Here is a 25087-nt window from a genome sequence, read left to right on the forward strand (position 1 = left end):
TCTAGCTTAGCATTTACATTTATTTGCTAAAATAAACAGGATAATTTGGAGTTGCTTCCCAGCCCTCTCTTAACTGAGTGCTTGCTGGATGCAGATGCCAATGATCAATGATCTTGAATTCTGAACCACTTCAAAGGGAATCTTGACAGGATGCTTTGAAAAGGAAGGAAGTTAGTATTCAATTCCCTTGTGACTCAGCTGTAAAGAATCCGCCTGTAATGCAGGAGACCTGGGTTTGATCCCTGGGTTGGGAAGATTCCCTGGAGAAGGGAAATGTTACCCACTCCAGTATTCTGGTCTGGAGAATTCCATGGACTGTATAGTCCATGAGGTCACAAAGAGTCAGACACAACTGAGTGACCTTCACTTTCACTTTCATGAATATATATATAATTTATTTAATGATGGAATTCGCAACTACTACTTGAATATTAGCTTTAGTTTTCAAATTAAAATGTCTTCTTAAAAATAAAAATCCCTTTATACACTGTTGGTGGGAGTATAAATTGATACATACTTTTTGTAGATTAATTTGGCAAGATTTATCAAAAGCTTCAAAAATAACCACTAACTTTCACCCAGAAACATCTCTTTTGGAATTTACACTAAGAAAACCATTATGCCTATGCTCAAAAATTTTTCAGTAGATAATTCTTATAATAGTAAAACTTTAGAAACACTGAAAATGTCCCAAATTAGGGACCTTTTTTGAACAGTAAATCTATATTTAGGAACACAGCATCTTATAAAATTATGGAGCAAAAAAGCACAAAATATTCTCAAGTTAAGTTTATGACATAATATTACTGAAGATCTAACTTTTTAAAGTAAATATATGTTTGTCTGTACATATCCGCCCCCCCACCAAGATGCGATGTCGTTCTTTTTACTACATATTTTAGTTGTAATTAGTTTATATATTTGGGGATCTCTTTTTATGGGTCTCTTGCATTTCTGTTTATTTTGCAAGTAGAGGTATTGACTACTCTTTTTTTAGACTTTCTAGGAATGCTTGTATTGTGAACAGCCTTGGAAGATACAGGTGGTGTCTCCTTCTGTAGCAAAGGGTACTTAGGAGTACTACTCAGTTTAATACAGATAGTGTCTCCTCTGAGACCAAGTTCTGACAGACTACTGTCCACAAGAAATGATTCAGTTTCCCTAAGCTCAGTGTCCATCTTCTGTAGTACAGTCCACTGTGCATAGGGGTGGTGCTCTTGGGCCCTCTTTGTGTGACCCTGTGGCAATTGAGGCTCAGGAACTAGATCAGGACATGTTGATACTCTATTGTTGTAATAAACTGTCCTTTATCTCTAACATAGAAGACTCATGTCTTCTACCAGCATCCTTAAAACCATGACAGACTAAGTTTGCAGCTTGCAGTTGTTAATAATATAGGTTGTGTAATTTGTGATTCTTTATATGCTGCAATCTTACTATAGCAAATACAGACAACTTTAGAACCAGAAGTTTAATGCTGCTTTTTAAAAGAATCATAAAGCCAGGTGCAATGTCTCAATAATGTGCCAATAATAGCATCAAAGGATCTGCACAGCAGGACTCGGGGTGATGCAGCTAAAGAGACTTTGTCTGTTGGTCAACTTGGGTCTTCTGGTGATGTTTTTCACATGTCAAAATCCTTGAGGGCTCTGTTTTCAACTGAGAGTCTATTGAAGTCTGAGGCAATCCACTGATTATTCTTTATGCAGTTCATAGGGCAAGGAACTGTCCCAACAAAATAATTCGGTCTCTTGGAAAAAATGTCAGCTGCAACATCTGACAGGGAACAGGTGTTTAGTGCATAGGATTCAGAGTCAAGAACCTTCTGCCTTCTAAGTGTAACTGTCAAGTAATAAGCATCCACCAGCAAATGGCACTGGGAACAGTGCCTTTCTTTATAGAACAGATGAGACTTTATAGTTGCTGGAGGTTATAAATGTTTGTGAATATGGCTGTGCATGCATATGTTCTCTCATCAACATCCTTTGGAACACAGAAGTAAAATGGTTATGAAAATGTCTTTATCCGGTGATAGTTTCATTTCAATAATTTGAAGTAAGATGAAATGAATAGACTGTAATTAACTACAGATTTCTTTGGCATATATTTCTACTGTACCTTGGAACTCAGCAATGGTGATTTAAGGCAAATAAAACAAAGAAAAGGAAGAGAGGTTCTTTAATTGCCTCTTAGGACATTGTATTATATTCTCAGGAGCAGAAAGGGGAGGGCTGAGTCCATGTCTGATTGATTTCAGGGAATGCAGATTTAGAATAATTAAATTGGGGCTTTCTTTCATTCCTAAAAGAATTTTAAAGTTTTAAAGTAACTATTGTTACATAAATCCAACCTATAAGAAGCCCCTATAGGTAGACGTTGACTCTCAACAATTAAAATTTTAATCCATTATCAGTTCAGTTCAGTTCAGTCGCTCGGTCGTGTCCGACTCCTTGCGACCCCATGAATCACAGTACGCCAGTCCTCCCTGTCCATCACCAACTCCCGGAGTTCACTCAAACTCATGTCCACAGAGTCGGTGATACCATCCAGCCATCTCATTCTCTGTCATCCCCTTCTCCTCCCACCCCCAACCTTTCCCAGTGTCAGAGTCTTTTCCAGTGAGTCAACTCGTAGCATGAGGTGGCCAAAGTATTGCAGTTTCAGCTTTAGCATCAGTCCTTCCAATGAACACCCAGGATCGATCTCCTTTAGAATGGACTGGTTGGATCTCCTTGCGGTCCAAGGGACTCTCAAGAGTCTTCTCCAGCACCACAGTTCAAAGGTATCAATTCTTCGGTGCTCAGCTTTCTTCACAGTCCAACTCTCACATCCATACATGACCACGGGAAAAACCATTGCCTTGACTAGACGGACCTTGGTTGGCAAAGTAATGTCTCTGCTTTATAATATACTATCAAGATTGGTCATAGCTTTCCTTCCAAGGAGTAAGCGTCTTTTAATTTCATGGCTGCAATCAGCATCTGCAGTGATTTTGGAGCCCAAAAAATAAAGTCTGACACTGTTTCCACTGTTTCCCCATCTATTTCCCATGAAGTGATGGGACCAGATGCCATGATCTTTGTTTTCTGAATGTTGAGCTTTAAGCCAAACTTTTCATTCTCCTGTTTCACTTTCATCAAGAGGCCTTTGAGTTCCTCTTCACTTTCTGCCACAAAGGTGGTGTCATCTGCATATCTGAGGTTATTGATATTTCTCCCAGCAATCTTGATTCCAGTTATAAATGAGTACAAATAAACCTAATCCAGTTTCCTAGCACACAGTTGCCTCCCATTTACTCTTTTAGGTTTAATGTGGATTTCTGAATTGGGCTTTGCTTCCCAGTCCCCTTTCTCATAGACCTCTAGAGTTACACCAGTTTCTTTACAACACATCGCTAGTTTATTCCACCAGCATCCATCATCACTGTCCACCTTAGTAACAGAACTCAAGTTTTATTCAGGATGGCAGTGTGTTCAGGTCAAAGACTACAGTTCCCAGGGTTTTTATTTTGTATTGTTTTCTATGATTAGATGTAGCCAATGATCAATTTTTGATCAAATACAAGTATGCTGCTGATTTTCTAGGAAGTTTCTTTAGAAGGGAAATAATGCTTTCTCCTCTTCTTTATTTTTTAAATTATGAAAGTATGATAACACATTTACAGAGACTTGGAAAATATGGAACAAAGTTATTAATACACATAGTTACACTATGTATTACAATTATTTTTTAAGTAGATAAAGTAGGATTTTTAGTTGAAATTTCAATATCAAACTCTCAAAAATTAGCAGAATGAATGTATAAAAAAGTAGAAAGATATAGCCGACCTGAAAGAAAGACAGAGTTAAGTCATGTTCAACTCTTGCGATCCCATGAATTATAGCCAGACAGGCTCCTCTGTCCATGGGTTTCTCCAAGCAAGAATACTGGAGTGGGTTACCATTTCCTTCTCCAGAGAAACTTCCTGACCCAGGAATTGAACCCAGGTCTCTCCCGCAGTGCAAGCAGATGCTTTACCAACTGAGCTACCGGAAGTACCTTGGTAGATCTGAAAAGCACCATAAACCAATTCAACATAATTAAGATTTATACAATTTTCAGACAACAGTAGGATACAAATTCTATTCAAGTTCCCATAGACTATAAGCTAGGAGACACTGGAACATATCCAGGGATTTTCTCCTCTTCTTTTTCCCCTTCTCTCTCTATCCTTTTTGCTATCTCATTGTTGCAGATGAAATCACCGAAATTATCTTGCTGATGCAAATCAAAGAGCACAGAAAGATGGCAGTATCTTGGGCTCTAGGAATTTTGTGCTTTCTCCAGACAGTCTCCTCTGAACTTTTTTGTTATTGTGGTTGTTTACATAAAAGAATGTGAAGAAAGCTGATCGCCAAAGAATTGATGCTTTTGAACTGTGGTGTTGGAGAAGACTCTTGAGAGTCCCTTGTACCACAAAGAGATCCAACCAGTCCATTCCAAGGGAGATCGATCCTGGGTGTTCATTGGAAGGGCTGATGCTAAAGCTGAAACTGCAATACTTTGGCCACCGCATGCGACGAGTTGACTCACTGGAAAAGACTCTGATGATGGGAAAGGTTGGGGGCGGGAGGAGAAGGGGACGACAGAGAATGAGATGGCTGGATGGCATCACCGACTCTGTGGACATGAGTTTGAGTGAACTCCGAGAGTTGGTGATGGATAGGGAGGCCTGGCGTGCTGTGATTCATGGGGTCGCGGAGAGTCGGACACGACTGAGGGACTGAACTGAACTGAACATAAAAGAATACACCTTGGGAGTATGGCTAATTCAATAATTCTAACCGAATCAAGTGATTCTAGCTTACACAGATTTGTAGCCCTCAGATTAGACATTTATCACAAATACATTGGTCAATGCTTAAAATGGATTAAAAAATTTTATCTCTCTTAAAAGAGAAAGAAATGATGTAAGGTAGAAGAAAAAAATCTAGGTACTGAATTAGCAGGGAGGATTATGTTGTTGGTGATGGAATTCCAGAAGAGCTATTTCAAATCCTAAAAGATGATGCTGTGAAAATGCCACACTCAAGATGCCAGCAAATTTGGAAAACTCAACAGTGGCCACAAGACTGGAAAAGGTCAGTTTGCATTCCAATCCCAAAGAAAGGCAATGCCAAAGAATGCCAAAAATACCACACAATTGCACTCATCTCACAAGCCAGTAAAGTAATGCTCAAAATTCTCCAAGCCAGGCTTCAACAATACATGAACTGTGAACTTCCAGATGCTCAAGTTGGTTTTAGAAAAGGCAGAAGAACCAGAGATCAAATTGCCAACATCCGTTGGATCATTGAAACAGCAAGAGAGTTCCAGAATCCAGGCTCCTCCGTCCATGGGATTCTCCAGGCAAGAATACTGGAGTGAGTTGCTATTTCCTTCTCCAGGGGATCTTCCTGACCTGGAGATTGAACTCAGGTCTCCTGCATTGCACGCAGACAGTTTAACCTCTGAGCCACCTAGAAAACATCTATTTCTGCTTTATTGACTATGCAAAAGACTTTGACTGTGTGGATCACAATAAACTGTGGAAAATTCCGAAAGAGATGGGAATACTAGACCACCTGGCCTGCCTCTTGAGAAACCTATATGTAGGTCAGGAAGCAACAGTTAGAACTGGACAGGGAACAACAGACTGGTTCCAAATAGGGAAAGGAGTACGTCAAGGCTGCATAGTGTCACCCTGCTTATTTAATTTATATGCAGAGTACATCATGAGGAACGCTGGGCTGGAAGAAGCACAAGCTGGAATCAAGATTGCCAGGAGAAATATCAATCACCTCAGATATGCAGATGACACCACCCTATGGCAGAAAGTCCCTTGGACTGCAAGGAAATCCAACCAGTCCATTCTAAAAGAGATCAATCCTGGGTGTTCATTGGAAGGACTTATGCTAAAGCTGAAACTCCAATACTTTGGCCACCTCATGCGACGAGTTGACTCACTAGAAAAGATTCTGATGCTAGGAGGGATTGGGGGTAGGAGGAGATGGGGACGGCAGAGAATGAGATGGCTGGATGGCATCACCGACTCGATGGACATGAGTTTGAGTGAACTCCAGGAGTTGGTGATGGACAGGGAGGCCTGGCGTGCTGTGATTCATGGGGTCGCGGAGAGTCGGACACGACTGAGTGACTGAACTGAACTGAACTGATGGCAGAAAGTGAAGAACTAAAGAGCCTCTTGATGAAAGTGAAAGAGGAGAGTGAAAATACTGGCTTAAAGCTCAACATTCAGAAAAAGAAGATCACGGCATCTGGTCCCATCACTTCATGGCAAATAGATGGGGAAACATTGGAAACAGTGGTTGACTTTATTTTACTGGGCTCCAAAATCACTGCAGATGGTGATTGTAGCCGTGCAGTTAAAAGACTCCTTGGAAAGAAAGTTATGACCAACCTAGATAGCATATTTAAAAACAGAGATTACTACTTTGTCAACAAAGGTCTGTCTAGTCAAGGCTATGGCTTTTTCAGTAGTCATGTATGGGTGTGAGAGTTGGACTATAAAGAAAGCTGCGCACTTAAGAATTGATGCTTTTGAACTGGGGTGTTGGAGAAGACTCTTGAGAGTCCCTTGGACTGCAAGGAGATCCAACCAGTCCATCCTAAAGATCAGTCCTGGGTGTTCATTGGAAGGACTGATGTTGAAGCTGAAACTCCAATACTTTGGCCACCTGATGCAAACAGGTGAATCATTTGAAAGACCCTGGTGCTAGGAAAGATTGAGGGCAGGAGAAGAAGGGGACAACAGAGGATGAGATGGCTGGATGGCATCACCGACTCAATGGACATGAGTTTGGGTGTATTCTGGGAGTTGGTGAAGAAATGGGAGGCCTGGCGTGCTGTGGTTCATGGGGTCGCAAAGAGTCAGACACGACTGAGCGACTGAACTGAACTGAACTGAATATTCCATTGTGTATATGTACCACAGCTTTCTTATCCAAACATCTAAACAAGACCTTTAGGCAAGGAATACGACCTTATTTGGAAAGCTAGCTGACCAAGAAGATGGCAGATTAGTGTCTCAGAGTAACCATCGTGCTGGGGCCTGGAAGCCCGGTTCTTTTTTCGAGTCAGAGAGAGAGACAGACAATGGGGAACTAAAGTCAAAAGGACAAATAGAGAGGGAGAGGCAGTGAAGTTAAAATGGTCTTCAGTCTTACAAAACATCTCCAAGAAGGGTCAGCCTTTGGAGAGGGTGTGTTAATCTCTTCTATTCATGGGTGGGCAGGGTCAGATTATCTTTCTATTAGCTGAACAAAAACATCAGTTTACAGTCAGGCAGAGGGGCAGGGTCCTTTAAAAGGCAGGTGATTATGTTATTATAATAGCAAAAGCAATAGAAAGCAAGTCAAAGAAAGTTTCCAACATGGAGTTAGAAGTGGCTTCTTTTCTGAAACAAAACTAATGGATAAATACATGTAAAATGATTTTCAGTAGTTCATTCTGTTTTTACTCACATCAGAGAGGCATATAGTGACATGATCAGAAATCAGATAGCTTGGATTTGTACCTGGTCCCACGTCGGGCCAGCATGTGATAGTAGACAAGTTTCTCTCCTCTCTTTCTATCTCTCACTGTTACAGAATAAAGTATATAACTTGTTTGTGTTTATGGGTCTTGGAGGAGGGTCAACATCAGAGGTGATCAGACTGTCAACAATATGTAAAACATGCTTCTCTCTTTCCCTCTGAACTCCTTCCCCATCCATTGCCAACAATGCCACAAAGTAAATGGTAAAGTTGTGCAAGTATGTAAGAAGTATGCCTCCTAAACAGACAACTAAATTTTATTTCTTATGTCTGCATTCCCAGGTCAAAATCACAGGATTTGAGGGTATGTGAAAAATTCAGTCTCACTTATCTTCTGCTATCTTGCTTTGGTTTATGATCAATTCAAGGATTAAATCTGCAGCCTAAATCTTTGCATGTATATAAACAATTTATGTCAATTTTTAAATTTTTATTTAGGGCAAGCCTTACTTATTACTAGTCATCTCTAGTTACATCAATTGACACTCTTTTTAATGCATAATACATTCATTATGTTTTTGAGTAACTGGCTTGCACAGGGCATAAAATATTCTCCAATGTCTCCCGGTGTTCACATTGTCTTTACTGCTGACTTTATTCATTTCTATTGTACATGATGGGAGCATAAGACAGATCCGAGTGCCCTTATTTGCCTTTGCTTATCTCTCCCTTTCCTCCCTTTACGATGTTGGATTTCTAATTCTTTTACGTTTGTTTTTGTTTTTGTTTTTTTTTGGCTGCATCAGTTGTGGCTTTCAGGATCCTTACTGCAGCACACAGACTCTCTAGTTTTGGTATGTGGAATCTTGGTTCCCAGACTAGCGATTGAACTCACATCCCCTGCATTGCAAGGCAGATTCTTAACCACTGGATCATAAGAGAAATTCCAAATTCTTTTCTGTTTTTATTCTCGATTACTTTCTGGTATTTCTTAATCATCTACATTAAGGTTGCCCATCATCAAAATTTATTATTCTGTGAAATTCATCCATGGAAAGGAATTATCTGTTCATCACTGAATTATGCCCTTATAACCATGGGGTCACAAAGAGTCGGACAGGACTGAGTGACTTTCACTTTCAACTGAGTCAGTTCAGTTCAGTTCAGTTCAGTCGTTCAGTCGTGTCTGACTCTCCACGACCCCATGAATCACAGCACGCCAGGCCTCACTGTCCATCACCAACTCCCAGAGTTCACTCAAACTCATGTCCATCGAGTCGGTGATGCCATCCAGCCATCTCATTCTCTGTCGTCCCCTTCTCCTCCCGCCCCCAACCTTTCCCAGCATCAGAGTCTTTTCCAGTGAGTCAACTCGTTGCATGAGGTGGCCGAAGTATTGCAGTTTCAGCTTTAGCATCAGTCCTTCCAATGAACACCCAGGATCGATATCCTTTAGAATGGACTGGTTGGATCTCCTTGCAGTACAAGGGACTCCCAAGAGTCTTCTCCAACACCACAGTTCAAAAGCATCAATTCTTAGGCAATCAGCTTTCTTCACAGTCCAACTCTCACATCCATACATGACCACGGGAAAAACCATAGCCTTGACTAGACGGACCTTTGTTGGCAAAGTAATGTCTCTGCTTTTTAATATACTATCAAGGTTGGTCATAACTTTCCTTCCAAGGAGTAAACATCTTTTAATTTCATGGCTACAATCAGCATCCACAGTGATTTTGGAGCCCCCAAAAATAAAGTCTGACACTGTATCCACTGTTTTTCCATCTATTTCCCATGAAGTGATGGGACCAGATGCCATGATCTTTGTTTTCTGAATGTTGAGCTTCAAGCCAACCTTTTCACTCTCCTCTTTCACTTTCATCAAGAGGCTTTTTAGTTCCCCTTCACTTTCTGCCATAAGGGTGGTGTCATCTGCATATCTGAGGTTATTGATATTTCTCCCAGCAATCTTGATTCCAACTTGTGCTTCCTCCAGCCCAGCGTTCCTCATGATGTACTCTGCATATAAGTTAAATAAGTAGGGTGACAATATACAACCTTGACGTACTCCTTTTCCTATTTGGAACCAGTCTGTTGTTCCATGCACAGTTCTAACTGTTGCTTCCTGACCTGCATACAGGTTTCTCAAGAGGAAGGTCAGGTGGTCTGGTATTCCCATCTCTTTCAGAATTTTCCACAGTTTATTGTGATTTACACAGTCAAATGCTTTGGCATAGTCAATAAAGCAGAAATAGATGTTTTTCTGGAACTCTCTTGCTTTCTCCATGATCCAACGGATGTTGGCAATATGTGAACCGTGAACTCCCAGACGATCAAGCAGGTTTTAGAAAAGGCAGAGGCACCAGAGATCAAATTCAACTGAGTACTACACAATAATTTCCTTTTGGTTCTCATTCTTGCAATTGACGATAATTACAATTATTTACCTTTTTCTTATTTCTTAACCTGCTGGAAAGATATTTTATGTACTATCTTTAGGAACAGTGAACCAGTCTAGTGTATTAGTCAAAATCAAATTTTAATAAAATGATTTCTTATAAACATGCTTTCTGCCACCACTGTCTAACCTTCCTGCAAGGCACTTGTTTTTTTATTTCAAGATCCATACCTATCAACCATCTTTGCCTTATCATGTCACTGTTGACCATTGGTCATATTGTAGATATTTCCAAATATTCCACTCAAGATGTTCAGTTTCAGTGTATAATATTTTCTGAATGGAAAATGTTTTGTAAACTTTCAAACCAAGCTATTTAGAATCCAGTTTCTTATTCATTATGTCTCAAAGCAAAGAAACCAGACTCACACTTGCAAAGTGAAGAATCTCTCAGAGAAGATGTTTCAAATGAGTTCAAAATGTTGCCATCTCCCAACTAGCCTCAGTTCGGATGGACAAAAAATTTTGACTGGCAACCCACTCCAGTACTCTTGCCTGGAAAATCCCATGGATGGAGGAGTCTGGTAGGCTGCAGTCCATGGGGTTGCTAAGAGTTGGACACGACTTCATTTTCACTTTTCACTTTCATGCACTGGAGAAGGAAATGGCAACCAACTCCAGTGTTCTTGCCTGGAGAATCCCAGGGACAGGGGAGCCTGGTGGGCTGCCATCTATGGGGTCGCACAGAGTCAGACATGACTGAAGCGACTTAGTAGCTGCAGCAGCAGCAGCAGACTTCAAAAATAATCCTTACTCCTTTGGTTTCACTTGTATCCCCCTATAAACACTTTTAAGAGCATTGCTTATTTACAGCAGATCTGATTGTACCAAGTTTTCTAAATTTTGTTTTCCTTGCCTCTCTAACATTCTAGTTCTGCTGACCTAATTCTTTTAATAATTTACTATAATCACCTCTGTTTCTCTCTTTAAGCTATGCTTATATCATGCAGACTATAATAGAATTTCAATAAATAGCTGTTTGAGGTAAGGAAGGACTGGATGACACAGAAACTAATGAAAAGACTATTAAATCTTTAAGTAGATAAGTAGAAGGAAGAAAAGGAGGGGTGATGATCATGGTCATGGACAATCACCTGCATATGTACAGACACCCAATGCATTCATTTAAAATTAAAATCAGGCACTGGCATTTGACTCCTGATAACTTTCATAAGACACTCTACCATTCCCCATGTTGAGTTCATCCCATCTCTCTCCTTTTTTTTTTTTTTTTGGATTAACATGTTAATTTTCCTTTCTGCCAAAGCAGTCATTTGAGATAGAAACATTAGTTCATTGGAGCAGAAGTATGTCAATATCATTCACAAAGGAAAAAAAAAAAAAAGAGGCTATAGCCCATCAGTTCAGTCCAGTTCAGTTCAGTCGCTCAGTCATGTCCGACTCTCCATGACCCCATGAATCACAGCACGCCAGGCCTCCATGTCCATCACCAACATACAGAGCTGAAAAAACAGGCACAATTTTCATCCTTTTTAAAACCTGTGTCACATGGAGCATTTATTAGAATAAGAGCAAGGCTGCCAGGTTTTTCTAGGACTGATAGAAGTTCAGGACCATTTTTAATATGTATTATTGTACTTAATCCTCACAACGGTTGGAACTGTGGAAAAAGGTTAAGAGTGACGTCAATGTGAGCACAACAGTATCTCTAATAGAAAATATGCTTAATTAGGAATAAGTAGATTTGAGCTCTGGTTCCAATTCTGCCACTAACTACTTTGAGGAATTAACTTGAGTTACTTGGCTCCTCTGGGATTTAATTTTCTCATCTATAAAATGAAGGGCTTAGACAGCAAGCTCTAACTCTAAAATTCAGTGCTCATTTTCATCAAAGAAAATGCATTTCAGCCACTCATTTCAAAGCAAGAATCTTTATTACTAAAGATAGGAATAACACAGGTGGCTTAAGTATCACTGCAGAGGATGAACTCCCTTCTTTTTACGCATCAGAAGGTCACTCCCTTTTGCCCAGAAAAGCCCATGGAGTTCTCTGATCATATTTTACATGGGAAATTGTTTCCTGCTGCCTCCCTATCTTCTCTTTCCTGTTGCTAATGGTCCTTATTTGGCTTCCAGATAAGACATTGGAAAGGTAATGCCATGGGACCAACCTGCAAGATGTAAATTTCGCAGGAAGGATACTAGGAAGAATGCTGTCTGTATACCAGAAATTTTGAGGTGCTTGGAATGACTGGACAGAGTAATCATTAGCTAACTAACACGCCTCGAAAGTTAATGGAGGAGACAAAGCAGAATATCCTCACATCCTCTAAACCCGAGGGAGAGGGGAGGCTGCTTCAGGTACAAATAATATAGAAGCAGCAGGAACTCCTCTCTGAGCCAGTGGCCAGACATGCTGACGCTGGGGAGAGGCCTCCTCCAGAAAAGAGTGCTGCCTAGTTGCAAGTACACAGAGCGCATTTAAATCTTGGAGCAGAGCACTTTTTTACACCCTCTTTTCTATGCAATAAAATTATTTTCAGTAATAATCATGAAAAGAAGCAAATTATAATAATGACCAAGAAAAAAGCCACGGGTATAGAAAATTCCTTTTCAGTAACTTTGTCATAATTACCCCCATAAAATAAACTTATTAATTAAAGAAAAATCAACATTGGAGTAATAGTGTAACTAGAAATAAAACATAAATCTACACACAGATCTGATGCAGTAAGTAGTAAAAATAATAACAGACCTTAACTTAAACAGATTAGAAAATGATGTCTAAAAAACTAATTCTCCTTCACATATTCATTTTCATAGACAGTACAGCCTTGTTGCTATAATTGTTCTTAATTGAGCAAAAGCTATTTATATGAATTTTCATTTCAAAAATATATTTTTTTAATAAAGCGATGATATACATACAAGGAAAGCATAAAATGTAAAGATAATTTTTGCAAAAAGTTATAAAAATTTCATTTAACAATAAATTCCATAACCTGCAATCTGCCTATGTCATTGCTTCTTCAAAATTGATTAAAGCAGACTTTAAATTTCTCTACAGCCAAAAAATTTCCACCAAAGGGGCTTCATCAGAAAATTCATTATGCCCTGTTTCTTCTCATTTAAAACTACTATGCTCTTTTGAGGGGCTTACCCGGTGGCTCAGAAGGTAAAGAATCTGCCTGCAATACAGGAGACCTGGCTTCAGTGCCTGGGTTGGAAAGATACCCTGGAGGGGAAAATGGCAACCCACTTCAGTATTCTTGCTTGGGAAGTCTCATGGAGAGAGGAGCCTGACGGGCTACAGCCCATGGGGTCACAAAGAGTTGGACACGACTGAGCAACTAACACACACACATGCTCCTTTGTTCATTTTGTATCTACTATTTAAATGCTAGAATATCCACTTCCTCAGGAGCTGTGAAATGACTCCCCAAGCAAGCTTAAATTATCATAAAGTTTTAAAATTTACTCTTCAAACAAGCATTTGTAGCTAATCTCTGTGTTAGGAGCTGACTATATAATTTGGAGTTCTCTGAATTACCTTCCATAGAGAATAGGATGTTTATCCAGTGATAAGTAATTTTAAGATGTACTAATTTGTAGCCCTGTATATGTTATTAAATCTCAATCATAACCATGTCAATTGCTTAGAACTTAAATCAACAGAAGATTTTTTAGGAGAGGAGTACTTTATCATTGTGGTGATTTAGTTGCTAAGTCATGCCTGACTCCTGCAACCCCATGGACTATAGCCCATCAGGCTCCTCTGTCCATGGGATTTCCCAGGCAAGATTAGTGGAGTAAGTTGCCATTTCCTGCTCCAGGAAGGTTTCTTCCCAACCTAGAGATTAAACCCACTTCTCTTGCATTGCAAGCAGAGTCTTTATTGCTGAGCCACTAGGGAAGTCCTATTTTATCATTCAGTTCAGTTTAGTCGCTCAGTCATGTCCGACTCTGCAACCCCATGAATCGCAGCATGCCAAGCCTCCCTGTCCATCACCAACTCCCAGAGTTTACCCAAGCTCATGTGCATTGAGTTGGTGATGCCATCCAGCCATCTCATCCTCTGTCATCCCCTTCTCCTCCTGCCCCCAATCCCTCCCAGCATCAGGGTCTTTTCCAATGAGTCAACTCTTAGCATGAGGTAGCCAAAGTATCGGAGTTTCAGCTTCAACATCAGTCCTTCCAGTGAACGCCCATGACTGGTCTCCTTTAGGATGGACTAGTTGGATCTCCTTGCAGTTCAAGGGACTCGCAAAAGTCTTCTCCAGCAAATTTATCATTAACTTTGTTTAAATAGGAATAATAAAAAGCAGATTAACATTCGTCAGTTATTTTGTTGTTTGTGTGGGTTCTCTGCAGTCAATGCACACCCTTATTGTCTACACCCAAGCTGACCACTCGCATTATCTCAACTTTGGTCCACTTCCAACTTCCAAAAGCTAAAAGGCAGCCAGTACCAAGGCTGTCCCAGGAAGAAGGGAACACTGGAGAACTGAGTCTAAGTTACCACAGTTCAAAAGACTATTTTTTGACTATTTTTTGTATTTATAGACATAAATACTTGAACTATTTCTTCAAGTATTTATGTCTATACTAAGATATAAAAATAAAATACAAAATAGGAGACCTTGAAGATCACTCCATGGAATAGAATGCAAGATCTAACTCTAGTCAATTAAGAATTTGGTCTATGACAAAAATGGCATTTCAGGTTGGGAAAAGGAGAACTATGTATTGGAGTAGCTGTATGCATAGGTGCATGTGAGTTCAGTTGCTCAGTAGTGTCCAAATCTTTTGGGACCCACTGGACTGTAGCCAGTGAGGCTCCTCTGTCTATGGGATTATCCCAGAAAGAATACTAGAGGTTGGTGCCATTGTCTCCTCCAAGGGATCTTCCTGACTCAGGGATTGAACAGCATCTCCTACATTGGCAGCTGGGTTCTTTACCACTGTACCACCTGCAAAGCCCAGACAACTGTATAAATACATGTAAAAGATATGAATGTGGTTCATTTCTCATTTCACACACACAAAATGATTTTCAGATAGTCCATAGAGTCAAATGTAGCTTAAAAAAAAAAAAAGAGACAAAATCCACAAAACACAAAACAGGAAGGAAATATATATGAGTTTTTATGTGCTATTGGGTTGAGAAAGCAATCTCAAGGCATAAAATCAAAGATAGACAACATAGGGAAAAGGCTGACATCATCAGTGGCATAAAAATTAAATTTTTATACATTAAAACAAACCATAAACATAATGAAAGGGGAAGTGGCACCCTGGGAAAAAATACACTGTGTCACATATGACAAAAAAACAACTTTCATAAATCAGTAAAAAATTATTAATAATAATGGCTATTATTATTATAGTAATAATAAGCTTGAATGAAAAATGAACAAAGAATATGGAAAGGCAATTCACAAAATCAGGAATGTGGATAAAAGAAGAAAGTTCAACAGCATTATGAAAAGGAAAATAAGCAAACAAAGCGACAAGGTTGTAAGCAAACTCAAGTTCAGCAACTTGCTGCTTGAAAGTCAATACTTCAGAGTTAAGTGTTAGTTGAAAATGGAAAGGTTGCTTCATTCAGGAGGCTGGGAACCTTGGGGAAGAAAGACTCATGTCCAAAATCCAACTGTGAAAATTGTGTTCAACCATGAAAGTTTTTAAAGGGAGACACATTTGGAGGATCTTCACTATCTTCCAACGTGTGCAGACATTCTTCTGATCGATTGGTGGTGATGTAACAGGATGGTGTTCTGCAAATACTGTGCTCAACCAGTAGCTACCATCCCCCACCTGGGTGGAGGCCTTTATTGTAGTTCAGTCATTCAGTTGTGTCCCACTCTTTGCTCCCCATGGACTGCAGCATGCCAGGCTTCTCTGTTGTTCGCTGTCTCCCAGAGTTGGCTTAAACTCATGTCCACTGAATTGATGATGTCATCCAACCATCTCATCCTCTGTCGCCCTCTTACTCCTGCCTTCAGTCTTTCCCAGCATCAGGGTCTTTTCTATTGAGTCAGCTCTTCTCATCAGGAGGCCAAAGTATTGGAGCTGCAACATCAGTCCTTCCAATGAATATTCAGGGTAGATTTCCATTAGAATTAACTAGTTTGATCTCCTTGCAGTCCAAGGGACTCTCAAAAGTCTTCTCCAGCACCACAATCCTAAAACATTGATTCTTCAACACTGCTTTATGGTCCAACTTTCACATGACTATGATCCCTCCGCACTTGGCTACTGGAAAAACCATAACTTTGTATGGACTTTTGTTGGAAAAGTGATGTCTCTGCTTTTCAATACGCTATTCAATTTTGTCATAGCTTTTTTTCCAAGGAGCAAGTGTCTTTTAAATTCATGATTGCAGTCACCATCAGCAGTGATTTTGAAGCCCAAGAAAATAAAGGCTGTCACTGTTTCCCTTTTTTCCCCATCTATTTGCCATGAAGTGATGGAACCCGATGTCATGATCTTAGTTTTCTGAATGTTGAGTTTTAAACCAGCTTTTTCACTCTCTTCTTTCACCTTCATCAAGAGACTCTTTATTTCCTCTTCACTTTCTGCCATCAGGGTGTTGTCATCTGCATATCTGAGGTTATTGATATTTCTGCCTGCAATCTTGATTCCAGCTTGTGCTTCATCCAGCTCGTATTTCACATGATGTACTCTGCATTTAGTTAAACAAGTAGGTGACAATAAACAGCCTTAATGTACTTATTTCCCAACTTGGAAACAGTCCATTGTTCCATGTCTGTTGCTTCTTGACCTGCATGCAAGTTTCTCAGGAGGAAGGTAAGATGGCTTGGTATTCCCGTGTCTTTAAGAATTTCCCACAGCTTGTTGTGATCCACCCTATTAGAGGCTTTAGCATAGTCAATGAAACAGAAGTAGATGTTTTTTCTGGAATTCCCTTGCTTTTTCGATGATCCAACAGATGTTGGCAATTTGATCTCTGGTTCCTCTGCTTTCTCTAAATCCAGCTTGAATATCTGTAATTTCTTGGTTCATGTACTTTTGAAGCCTAGCTTGAAGGATTTTTAGTATCACATTGCTAGCATGTGAAATGAGCACAATTGTGCGGTAGTTTGAACATTTTTGGCATTGGGCTTATTTGGGATTGGAATGAGAACTGACATTTTTTCAGTCCTGTGGCCACTGCTGAATTTTCCTAATTTGCTGACATATTGAGTGCAGCACTTTAACAGTATCATCTTTTAGGATTTGAAATGGCTCAGCTGGAATTCCACTACCTCCACTAGCTTTGTTTGTAGTGATGCTTCTTAAGGCCCACTTGGTTTCACACTCCAGGATGTCTGGCTCTAGATGAGTAACCACACCATCATGATTATCTGGGTCATTAAGTTTTTTGGTTTATTTGTTTGTTTGTTTTGAAAAGGGCATGGAAATCCACCCCAGTATTCTTGCCTGGAGAATCCCATGGACAGAGGAGCCTGGTGGGCTGCAGTCCATGGGGTCACAAAGAGTTAGACACAACTTAGCAACTAAACAAGAACAACAAAATCACCTATATTTTCTACATTTTCTACAATGATCATGAAACCAAACAGGATTCTGAAGAGCTCTCCCAGGTTCAGAAGCTTTTCTGTATCCCCTATTTCTTGTTTGCAGGAAAAAGGTTTTACCCTCAATCCCTGGGTTCCAAAGAGCAGGTTCAAACTGCTACTAATTAGGAAAGTGAGAGAACTGTTATTGTTCAGTCATTAAATTGTGTCTGGCTCTTTGCAATCCCATGAACTGCAGCAAGCCAGGCTTCCCTGTCCTTCACCATCTCCTGGAGTTTGCTCAAGGTGATGTCATTGAGTCAATGATGCCACCAAACTATCTCATCCTCTGTCGTCCCCTTCTCCTCCTGCCCTCAATCTTTCCCAGCATCAGGGTCTTTTCCAATGAGTCAGGTCTTCACATCAGGTGGCCAGAGTATTGGAGCTTTAGCATCAGTGAGAGAATACCAAAAGGAAAAAAAAAGTACAGCAATTGGGCAGGTCCTGGTTACCCCTTGGGTTATGTGCATAACAACCTGATACAAATCTCTCAGTTCTTCTGTCGGAGCTGGGACCCCCACCAAAGGGTTGATGATTGAGATTCCTAGAACACCACCCTGTTACCTCCCCACCAATCAATCAGAGGAAGGCCGCACACCCTGCAGCCCTCCCCCGCAAGCTTTGCCTATGAAAACTCCTCCCTAAAAACCATCGGGGAGTTCATGTCTTGTTTTGAGCATGAGCCATCCTGTTCTCTTTGCTGAGTCCTGCAACAAACCTTTCTCCAGTCCAAACTCCAACATTTCAGGTTATTTGGCCTCACAGTGCATCAGGCACGTGAACTTGGGCTTGGTAACAATCATATAATGCTTTCATAATAAAAAAAAAAAAATGAGATTATAAGAAGAGGAAAAATGGACTAAACTTGGTATAACTCCATTGACTCTGGCTGCCACCACAGTCTCTGTGCTGAAAGGATTCCTTGTTGATTTCTTTCGTAGGAGATGGGAGTCCGTTTCCTCCAGGGTTCCCCCTTTTCTCCAGGCCAAAGACTTGTTCAGTAAATCATTGTGTAAAGTGACGTGATTTGTAATATCTCCTCACCAAGGTCCTCCAAATAGTTCCTCACCAGAGATAAGAATTTGTTATGAGTCGAGCTGTGTCCCCCCAAAAAATTCTATTTTGAAGTCTTAACTCTAGTTAGTACCTCGGAATGTGAGCTTGTTTGCAAATAGGAGGGTCACAGATGTATTTGGCTAACTTGGATGAGGCTATACTGGATTAGGATAGTTGGAATGGGGTGCCTCTAATCCATTATAGGCTTCCCAGGGGTCTCAGTGGTTAAAAACCCACCTACCAATTCAGGAGCCTCAAGAGATGTGGGTTCAATCCCTGGGTCAAGAAGATCCCCTGGAGTAGGAAATGGCAACCCATTTCAGTATTCTTGCCAGGATAATCCCATGGACAGGAGTCTGGCAGGGTTGCAAAGAGTCAGACACAACTGAGTGACTGAGCACGTGCACGCACGCACGCACACACACACACATGCACACAATCCACTGTGACTGGTATCCTTATAAAAAGGAAGATTTGGATGCAGAGATATGCAGAGAAGGAAGGTGAATGGAAGACCTGGGAAGAACATCACATGAAGATGCAGGCAGAGACTGAGGTGATGCCTCTACCAGGTAAGAAAAGCCAGAGAAGGGAGGGCAGAGCATCTTGCTTACCACCATCCAAAAGAACAAACTTCACCAACACCTCAATCGTGGACTTCTAGAATTTTTATTTATTGTCTCCAGAATTGTAAGCAATAAATGTTGTAGTTTAAGCTACCCAATTTGTGGTACTTTGTTTTGGTAGCCCTAGGAATCTAATATAGACTCAAGTATTTTTAGCACTTGATCAGGTGTCTATTTTTCTAAAGGTTGAATCCAAACTGAAGGGAAATTGTGATTTTTGTCCAGGGGGTAATCATTTTACAATTTTTCTGCCTTGGCAAATGTAAAATATAAATCTCACCCTGCAGTGGTGAGACCCAAAGTGGTACTAATGATAAAGAACCCACCTGCAAGTGCAGAAGATGTAACAGACACAGGTTCTATCCCTGGGTGGGAAAGATCCCCGGGAGGACGGCGTGGCAACCCACTCCAGTATTCTTGCCTGGGGGATTCCATGAACAGAGGAGACTGGCGGGCTCTCTGGATCCATAGGGTCCCAAAGAGTTGGACACAACTGAAGTGACTTAGCATAGCACAAGATTAACAGGTTTAAGCACTCTGGAAAATAACATTGAGATGCCCTTCACCAGGGATGGAATTGCCCACTTGCTCATACTTTTTACTGAGAAACATGCATTTCTCTCTGGTTGTGGCAGTCAAGGGGAGGGGATAGACCTACCATGGGGGAGGAATCAGTGGAAGACAGTCACTTTGGAAGCAAGAAGTACCTGCAAGTACTCAGGCTACAGACTACAGGCTGGGGAGAAAAAGTGGGTCCTGCTGGGAGAGCCTGGGTTATGAACTGGGAAAAGTTATTTACAGTTTCCAGCTTTGTTCCCTCTGAATTGCAAATCTTGTCTGCTATCCCCAAACCTTCAGAAAATCTTCTCAAGGTTTATGGACTCACTTATCACTGTGGGGAATCAGAGGCCAGGGAATGTAACCCATGGGGGGTAGATGGGAAAGGATTGATAGCCTGTGGAGAGAATGCAGCCTCAGGACCACAGGTGGTGACTCACACAAAAGTCCTGCTGGGTCTAGGGCCCCTTGGTTTGCTCAAGTGGCAGATGGCTGCCAGGACAGACTTGAGAAACTAGTCCATTTTCCCTAACAAATAAAACTGGTAAAAGACTAAACTTCCTGAACACTGCCAGGGTGGTACTTACACTACTGGTTTTTTAGGTACTTAGTTTTTGTGAGATCTCAAAACTGAGCAAATCTGGGACATCTTTTTTTTTTAATTAAAGTAGTAGTTGACTTACAATATTATAGGATGACACAATTCTCTGTAACACTATGCCAGTTTTTTCATAAAGTTCATGCATTCAGCATTTTCTTTTCAACTGCTGTCCATATATATGGCATCAAATCCCAAAGTTATAGGGACAGTACTATCCCATTAATATTTCAGACTATAGATTTTATTCGAAAGTTTTACTACATATTAAGAAAAGATATAAGTTTAACCAAATGATAACAATCAGTATCGTGCTTCCCAGGTGGCTCAGTGGCAACGAATCCGTCTGCCTCTGCAGGAAATGCAGGAGACACAGGTTCAATCCCTGGGTCAGGAAGATCCCCTGGATGAAGGCATGGTTGTCCCGTCCAGTGTTCTTGCCTGGAGAATTATATGAACAGAGGAACCTGGAGGGCTGCAATCCATGGGGTCACAAAGAGTCAGACATGTCTGAGAGACTGAAAACACACACACACATTTGTCTATGCAGTGCTCTCTTTTTTCTTTTTTGATGAAATAGATAAATCACAAATAGGTTAATGTCTCTATCTTCCCGTGGCTCTAGTCCAATCCACCATAACCTCTGATTTAGGCTTTCTGCCTTTTCTTTTATTTTCCTTCAATCCATTTTCTCTCCAGGAGTTAAATTAACTAAAAATGCTAGTTTAACTCTGTAATCTTCAGTTTCAAAGTCTACAATACTTCACCAAGGAAAAAGAATTAAATTTGTCAGGGACATGGAGCGGGCTTTATCTCCACCCTCATCCCCTGCTCTATCTGGAGATTCTTTCTCCTCACTTAGCCTAATTCCTAATTTTCCTTCAGGTTTTAAATTTAATAGCACTTTCTCAAGGGAGTCTTTACAATCTTGGATCTAAGTCACCTGCCTGAATCACCCTACTCTTTAACTGCCTTCAATTAAAACTATATATTCAAATTACATATTTGTTCATGTATTTGTATACTCTTCATCTTCCCCATTTTTAAATTCTTTTAAGGCATAGATTGTTTTCCCATTGAGTTGTACTCCATCCCAAGGTTCTAACAGAATTTCTCATCTATCATAGGTGTATTATAGATGCTTAATAAATACTTGATAAATAAGTAAGTAGATGCCCTTGAAATAGTACTTAAATTGTGTCTTAAAGAAAACACTCAAATACACTAAATTCTTTTTTTTCCAAGGCCAAGATTTTTTTTATTTTTTTGTTAAGCAAGGGGTGAAATCTTCACACGTGCTTAAAGATGAAAAATTTCATCTTCTTGAGAAGATTCTTGAGTCTTGAATTTTTCAATTTCTCAGAAGCAAATCTGGTAAAGCTTCTCAGTCCATCCACCATTTTGATGAAGTAAGAGTGTCTGGGAATCAATTTTAATGATATACTCAACTGAAAGTCCCTCAGAATAATTTTTCTCTTCCACCCCAAGACCTTGCTTGGACATAGTTTGCTATTTTGTTCTTCAGCTTTAAGCAAGCATTAGTCTGAACTGAACTGAACTGAACTGAGTCTGTCCCTTCAATTTCTTTTCTCCGTGAAAGAAAACTTAATCCCTTGCCTTAAGTATATAACTTTGACCTCAAGTTCTTCATCTGTCAAATGGGAATAACAACCAAGTCCCTAACTAACAGAGCTATTTTAAGGATCAAGTGATTAATGACTGAAAATGTAAAATTCCTTATTTTATAATAGCAAAGTATTAAACACAGAACTGTTTCATAAATACTATTGATGCTAGCATGATAAATCACTTCGGTCATTGCAAACTCTTTGCAACACTATGGACTGTAGCCCACCAGGCTTCTCTGTTCATGGGATTTTCCAGACAAGAATATTGGAGTGGGTTGCCATGCCCTCCTCCAGAGGATGTTCCAGACCCAGGGATCGAACCCACAACTCTTATGTCTCCTGCATTGGCGACCAGGTTCTTTACCACTATCACCATTGGGGAAGCCCAATACTATTGATATGCATAGCTAATTGTTGCATTTCCAAAGAGTTTATCTGATGGGGTGTTACTGGTGTTATTATTTGTAAGCATACACCTATCAGTAAGCTTCAACCTATATATATATATAGGTAATCAAATAAAAAGTCTAGGAATATATGGAAAAAGAAAAGAAAAAATTACAAACCAAGTTTTATTAACAAAAATAGAAGCAATGAATTTAAGGTAGAAATAAATTACCCACTCCAGTTTTATGCATTTTATTTCTAAAGTTTATGCAAGTTCCCTTATATATGGTCTTAGTTTTCAATTTTGACAATTTTATTAGCAATACTGAAAGATTTTAAACTGTCATTACATTTAATCTTCTTCCTAAAGCTCCTTGTTTCTTTGGCAGTAAAGACATAAATTGTCATTGCCTATTCCTATTCAACTTTGAAGTATAATATTCTTTTTGTTTAGCTAACCTAAATCAGCCATGTAATGTCGCCCCTTTGGGTAATAATTATACCTGAAATATGCACCTGAGTAGAAGAAAGGAAAACATCTCAATTCCAGCTTCTTTTCATTTTGTTTTATGATTACTGATTTATGTATTTCTTGGGTCTCCTATTATTCAACAGAAATAAACCTCTCCACCTCCCAGGATATTTGCAAATATATGTCAATGAATTACGTCGTCCCCTCTTCCCACCACCACCACCCCTACACACAAACACAGACACATAATTTTAATTTTTTGTAAATTAGCATAAAGCACATGCTGCATGTCATTATTTGACACCAAATCATTTTAACAACTATACTTTAAATAAACTTAAAAATAGCAAAATGAAATTTTAGTAAACTGCATTCAGTGCTGCCAAAAAAACTCATGTCCTCAAAATGTTTCTACATTGTAATAATAAATTTTTCACATCATCATCAACAACCTATAAAATTAATGTTGATAAAGGCATTATATGCTTATTGGGAAAAAGTTCCCTATTGAGTCACAAAAAAGAAACTCTAGGTCAGTTTCAAGGTTATTCTCATTTTATAGTGAGGATATTAAAGGTATGAGTCTTCTGCAAAAATGCTAAAGCAAGATTTTGCTTTTGTTTATAGTTGGTTTTGACACTAAAAAGACAAGCAATGTGAAGACTGGTCAGGGCAATGTATTTGGTGTTTAAGGTATCCTCTGGTGACAGCAGCAGCAGCACTGGGCAGGGTGTCATTTACTATCAGGTTCATTGTCATTGAGTCACCCTCCCCTACCTGTCTCTCTCTCTCCCCCTACTTTCTCTTTCTCATTAATCAACTTGCATGACCAAATAAATAGTCACAAGGAACACCCTTTTTTAATATCATCCCCATTCCCTCAGGTTGCCAGATTGCATATTGAGCATACTTCCCCATTATTTGCCTTGATTGAAAGAGACCTTCATAAGTGTTCCTTCAGAGAATAAGAGGCTGAGTTCCTTTTCCAGATTATAGTCATTAGTGAGAGTCATGGTCTCTGCGAAGAGACAGTGAGAGAGTCAATTCCTAAGCAAGTTGATAAGAAGTCTGGGTACCCAAGGAGGAGCTAGGGGTCTGGAATTCTCAAGGAGAAGCAAAGGACAAACAACTTTTTTTCTTTACATTCCTTAGTCTTAGTCACATAAAATGTTTTTTATTTAAGTCTGAAACTGATGATTACACAACAAACAACTCAGTTTAAACACTGTTCAGTTCAGTTCAGTCTCTCAGTTGTGTCTGACTCTTTGTGATCCCATGGACTGCAGCACCTCAGGCCTTCCTGTCCATCACCAGCTCCTGGAGTTTACTCAAACTCATGTCCATTGAGTCAGTGATATCATCCAACCATCTCATCCACTGTTGTCCCCTTCTCCTCCAGCCCTCAATCTTTCCCAGAATCAGAGTCTTTTCTAGTCAGTTCTTCACATGAGGTGGCCAAAGTACTGCAGTTTTCGCTTCAACATCAGTCCTTCCAATGAATATTCAGGACTGATCTCCTTTAGGATGGACTGGTTGGATCTCCTTGCAGTCCAAGGGACTCTCAAGGTCCTCCAATACCACAGCTCAAAAGCATCAATTCTTCAGTGCTCAGCTTCCTTTATAGTCCAAATATCACATCCATTCATGACTCCTGGAAAAACCATAGCCTTGACTAGACAAACCTTTGTTGGCAAAATAATATCTCTTCTTTTTAATATGCTGTCTAGGTTGGTCATAACTTTTCTTCCAAAGAGTAAGCGCCTTTTAATTTCACAGCTGCGGTCACCATCTGCAGTGATTTTGGAGCCCCAAAAAATAATTTCTGACACTGTTTCCCCATCTATTTGCCATGAAGTGATGCGACCAGATGCCATGATCTTAGTTTTCTGAATGTTTAGCTTTAAGTCAACTTTTTCACTCTCCTCTTTCACTTTCATCAAGAGGCTCTTTAGTTCTTCACTTTCTGCCATAAATGTAGTATCATCTGCATATCTGAGGTTATTGATATTTCTCCTGGAAATCTGATTCCAGTTTGTGGTTCATCCAGCCCAGCATTTCTCATGATATACTCTGCATATAAATTAGATAAGCAAGGTGACAATACTCCTTGACATACTCCTTTCGTGATTTGGGACCAGTCTGTTGTTCCATGTACACTTCTAACTGTTATTTCTTGACCTGCACACAGATTTCTCAAGAGGCAGGTCAGGTGGTCTGGTATTCCCATCTCTTTCAGAATTTTCCACAGT

This window comes from Moschus berezovskii, chromosome 13 (assembly GCF_049115385.1).
Source record: "Moschus berezovskii isolate FMDL1 chromosome 13, NW_MosBer_1.0, whole genome shotgun sequence".
Taxonomy (NCBI): Eukaryota; Metazoa; Chordata; class Mammalia; order Artiodactyla; family Moschidae; genus Moschus; species Moschus berezovskii.